We start from the raw sequence: 6,035 nt of genomic DNA on the forward strand, positions 1-6,035 counted from the left end.
ACACATAAATTCCCCCCAAAAAGATTCAGATGACACTTCAGACACTGTAGATTTTATTGGGCTATACTCCCCTCAGCATGTAGCCCAAGTCAAGGGGGAGACACTTCTATCAAAGCTGAACAAAACAGTTTAGCAAAACAGTGAATGCGAGAAATGGGGCAAATACCTAAAATGTTTACAGATATGCAGTCAAATGAAAGGCTGGTCACCTCTTCAATCTTGCAGAGAGTGATCATGTTTTCCAGAAGGTGGATGCACATTAATACATATAATATAATGAGAACACATGAACAAGATTTTTCGCAACCTTATTTTAACCTCTGTAACCCTCTGGGTGCATATTGTGTCAAAACACTTTTTTAAATATGAGAATGATCCAAGAACACAACAAATATAACAACTGATGGAGTTTCACCTGTCCTGAAAATAACAATATGTGCAAACATGCAAAACAACATTGGGTTCAAGAGGTTAGGTGTTTTTCTTTTTCTTTTTTGGTCAATCAATCTATTACCATACCTGTGATTTATCCAGACATGTCTATGAAGCCTTTGTTGATCCATTAATTGCACTTACTTGGACTCTTGTGGGATAAAATGACTCTTTTTGTTCATTAACATGATATGTATGAGAGTAATTTGCACATGATTAACTAAGTAACTGACAGTTAAACAGGTTGTACAAGCATTTGTCTACCACTTTAACCACCTTGAACCTCGGTCCTTGTCTATATCCTCAAATGTTTCACAAGAAAAGGGTTTTGATTCTGCTGCCGTGGTGTTGTAGGTTTCGTTGGTGTGGTAGGCCAACCTGTGGAGCTGGCTGGTCAGTCTGTGGACAGTAACCCGGGGTGGGTTACATTTGTAGACAAGTGACACCTCACTTGGGGTATTTGACAAACTGACACTCAGTGATACAGAGTGTCCAACTCAGCTTGTCAAATACACTAAGTGGGGGGCCTGATCTGGCAACAGCAAAGACGACTCTGTGGAAGAAATGACACTGGAACTGCTCCAGTCAAACATCATAAAAGACATAATAAACATGCACATGATTCCCTTTTTACATAAAGATTACAAGAAAGTAGATGCAAGTCCATCACCTGAGTGTTAAGATTTGTCTGATGTTGAAGCCTACGAGTCCAAGTGCAACGCTCCTCCGTCTCTCACAGGAGCTCACACTGATGACACCGTGCACAAGACAATCCGTTTGACCATTGAGCTTTGACGCAGCAAAGAGGAAGTCAAAACAAGGAAGATAACTGCATAGCTAGCTCTCAGGAAATATGTGGAAATAAAGTGTCAACATGTCACAGTTGTGAAATGCTGTCGAAGGCTTTTGTGGCTCACAGCTTTTAGAGATAATGGTTTGCTGAGACATATTCGACAGTTTGATGCATGCTTAGTCGTGAGTTCAGAACGTGCCTATGGAGCTAGTAGCATCATCCCATGTGAGATTCAATTAATAATTTTGGATCAGACGGTATAGATGGTGCTTTTGGTAAGGTTATGCTTCAGAATAGTGTTAAAACTACAGTGTGAGATCAAAAGTAGCATAGTCTGCTCTTGATGCAGTAGCTACTTTTATGTAAACGTCAGTCAGATTTTTCAAATTTGGACTGCCAGCCATGACTGACCATCATCTGCTTCTTCCTGTTTAAGGGCACGCGTCAGTGTTTAGTCTGCACTGCTGATTGGTGGTTTATCTGTCAGTTTAACCCCCAGTGCAGGAAACATACAAGGATCAAGGCAAAAAAAAGTAATAGCAACTGTTCCTCTAGTGTAGGGCATCGCTTTACTTTGACTCAGAGCACCCAATGACTTCCTGTCAACCAAACCAGCCCACCCGTCTCTCAGTCCATGCATTTGATTTCATGTCTGGACTCCTAAACTTCCAAGCAACATGTGGTAAAAACTAGTGCTATCACTTTTTATTGCCACACTGTTCAGCATTACACACATTTGTTTGCAATGGCTAGAATGTACTCTGCACAGAGCTGTGCAACTTCCTCATGTTACTCTGGACTCATGTATCACGAATCACTCACTGGACTTCCCTCTGCAGCCATGACTTTACTGTATGTTGAGTTTCCTTAGCACACAAAGTGACTGAGCATTGGATACATTTATACCAACGGCTCAGGGTGGACGACAGAATGGACTGTCGTTCCTGTGGATGCTCAGCTTAGCCAATGTGCGGACCAGCCCGAATAAAAAATGTTCCATCAGTCTCTGTGCAGCAGCATGCAGGGAAGGAAACAAAAAGGCCAAAGGGATACAGGAAGAGAAAGAATGGTTGTGTTGAGCCCAGATAGTTTAGAGAAGCCAATTGTGGAAAAAGTGATCCATCACTGTAACTTTTTATTGCCATACCTGTACCAGCAGGGTGTGCAGGTTGTTAATTTAAAAAAAAAAAAAAAAAAAAATATATATATATATATATATATATTAGGAAAACTGTATTTATTTATTTTTGCAGTAGTATTGAAAGAGGTATAGTGTATCATTATTTACTATTTTATAGTGGTCAATTTGTCAATTTGTATGGAAGTTTAAAATTCTGACCTCATGACAACATTATTGTGATGCATCATCACTCTCCACAATCTTCATATCAATGTATAACTCCATTCAGTTTTAAGGCTCCTTTGACCCAACTTTACAGTCATTCTTGTCCAAATGTTGGTTTACATACTGTAGCTCTGTGTGTCAGCCACCTTCATTCAGTGCTAAGCTCTACAACACATTGTATCATGTTACTCCTGTGATGTGTATGTACAGTTGTACAAGTAGGCCTACATTCTATCTACTGCTTGTTGAGTGAATGGAAAGTATAGCCAATAGTAAAGTATACTATGGTATAGTATGGTAAAGCATGGAGTAAAGCATAATATGGTCATTAGTCTATAGTATAGTACATTAATATAATATGTAATATTACTGTTAGCATAGCATAGTATAGTGTAGTATAGTAATACCATATTGTATAGGACACCATAAAAATGTATAGTATAGTAGAGTAAAGCATAGTATGGTACAGTACATTATTAAATAATACAGTATTGTATTGCACAGCATACCACAGAAAAGTACAATATAGTACAGAATAGGTTAATATTGAATAGTACAATATAGAATAAAATACTGTAGTTTGTGTTGTATGGCATTGTATATTTTGCTGCTTCATTTTCTGTGCAATCTTAGTTATATCAGTCTTTCATGTGGGTAATAGCAGATACTTTATATAATAACTAAGTTAGTCCGATGCTGCACTGCAGTGCCTCGATGTCTTAATATTTCACAGTTCACATACAGCAGGTAAAGCAGTCAATGTACAACTTGTAAAGCTCAGTAAAATTTTGTGTGTACCAACATATTAAATCATTTATATATAATTGACAAAAACAACACCATCCAAAAGCAGGCAGATCAGAACTCCACAGGCGAGTTGTTCAGAGAAATACTTTGACATGTTTTGAAATAATTTTATTTGCTTATTTGCTGTGGTCAGTAGCAGTTGTGGAATGTAACCAAGTATATGCACGACAGTACTGTACTTTAATAAAATTTTGAGATACTCCACTGCATTGATCTGACAACATTAGTAATTAGTTACTTTTTATAATCGTTTGATATTCAGATAATGACCTCAGAATAATCAATGGATAAATTATGGTGTATTAAAAAAAGTTAAGGTACCCCAATATATAAAATAATTTAAAAAATCTATAGCTATGAGTTCCCAGATTGCCCCAATGGACCGTAATACTATAACTGACTTCTTAGTCATTATAACCATTATTTTAAAATCAAACACACATTTTATTTAATCCTGACATCCCCAAACAAAATGACTTGAGGATTGTTTGCAAGTTTTGTTCCCTCCTAAATTGTACACAGTTGGCATTTACCATTTAGATAAAGATATTTGAAAATCTGACAATAATTTATTACAGTGCAGGACTTGAAGACAGTAGGATGTAGTCAGAGTTCCCATCTGACGACCCGAAGAAGAATGAAGTGAGGAAAACTTTACAGAGATCCTGACTCATGCTGTGTGAAACACTGGGGTATATACTGAGAGTTTTGTTCAGACAGTCACACTCATGGCAGCTTATCTCTAAGTGGCAGTTCACAGTGTGAATCATTTCAACACAATCTTCAGGCCACTACGACCACAAATATAGGGGAAGTGGGAGATGAAAAAACACTACCTCCCTTTGGTGTTGAGAAAGAGATGGTTGATTTTCATCAAGTCGTTCAACAAGAATTAACTGAATTTCCTATTGCAAAAATACCTTACCCTAATACCTACCCTAAGTATTTGGCAAAACATTAATTTAGCAACCATTAATTATTGACTTTATGTATAATTTGAACTTGAAACATTTAAAAATAATAATAAAATAAAATTATATAACCAAAAAAACAAGCAAATTAAAAATAATAGTGAGTGGAAATGAGTGCTGTCCACGTACTGCAAAAGTAATTATTTCAGCATTATTACAGTTCTTTTTTATTTGCTTAACTAATGAAAATGTGAAATCTGCTCCCAAATTCATTGGTTTGAAATTGCAAATCAAACAGACAATTTCCTCTTTGTCTTTCTTTTTTTGTCTGTCAGTGTGGTTTACAATAAATTTGAGTTGTACACTTGAACTTCCATGAGGAAAAATCTGCTCTTCGGTGCAAACTGTTTCACATTTTAAAATAATTTGCGGAAAACAATTTTTAGTACATGATGAGCGTCTGGATGTTTGTGCACAGCCATGATTTCTTACTGGGTCATTGCCATCTTTGAAATTCTGTTCTGAAAACTTGTTTTGGTAAACTTGAGGAAAGTTCACCTGAGTAGCATTTCTTTAAATCTTTGTCATAGTAATAGTAGTAATAGTAGTAATATTTTGGATTTCATGAACCAAACTTTAATTGATGTAAATATACTCAGTCACTCTTGCATTGCTGTCATGTCAGCCTCATTGAAGACTGAGGGTGAACCGCCACCATGTGGCTCAATTGCAGGACTGCAACCAGAAGCACAATAGCAGGCCTGATGGGAATTTAGGGCTTAAACAGTGCTGGAAAGGTTACTTTTGAAATGTAATAGGTTACAGATTTCTAGTTACCCAGTTTAAATCACCCTTCAGCATTTATAATTCCAGAATTATTATGTTTGAACTTTGCAGAAGGTTAAATAATTCATTGCAACACTGTCTTAACTGTACAGTAATTGGTGCAATAATTCATCCGCTGCACTTTTCGGTGCAATTATTCAACTGTGCAATATTTTTCAGCATCCTAATTTATTCTCACCAACACCCTTGTTGAATGTATATTTAACAAATGTTTTAATTTCTGTTGATGAAGATATTATTGCACAATCATATCTTATATTTGTGAAACCTTACGTACTAGTTTTAAACATTGTAACAACGAAAAATGCACATATTTTTATATTATATTTATATTTTATAACTACATTTGTAGTTATACAGATTTTATATTCCTAATATTTTATATAGTAGTGTTAAACAGTATAGTATAATGCACATTTTATTTTTATATTTCAAATACTTTTACTGCTTATACTTCTCTATGCTTTACATCACAACGATTATCAAACCACAATTTCCCCCCAGGGATCAATGAAGAATTTCTGACTCTGATTAAAATGTATTAACTAATGTAACTTTATTAATGATTTGATCAAAGTCATGTATGGGATTACATTATGATTTATTTTCTAACTAAAGTTTTAAACTAGGCAGTAAAGATGGAAAATATCCAGAAATAGGCTGTGTAAAAAAAAAAAGGAAGCATCACTACACAGCTAAAGGATGCAAAGCTGCAAAATAAATGTGATATTCCATGAACTCTTTTACAGAAAAGAAAACATTCATGTCTAATCACCAACATTTTCATCAGTAACTGTAATTTAATTACTTTTTTTTCTCTCAGTAACAAACTGATTATGATTATATTTATTTTGTTATGTAATTATATGTAACTAGGTACTCCCCAACAATGCTTGCCAAC

This window comes from Plectropomus leopardus, chromosome 13 (genome assembly GCF_008729295.1).
Source record: "Plectropomus leopardus isolate mb chromosome 13, YSFRI_Pleo_2.0, whole genome shotgun sequence".
NCBI classification, from domain to species: domain Eukaryota; kingdom Metazoa; phylum Chordata; class Actinopteri; order Perciformes; family Serranidae; genus Plectropomus; species Plectropomus leopardus.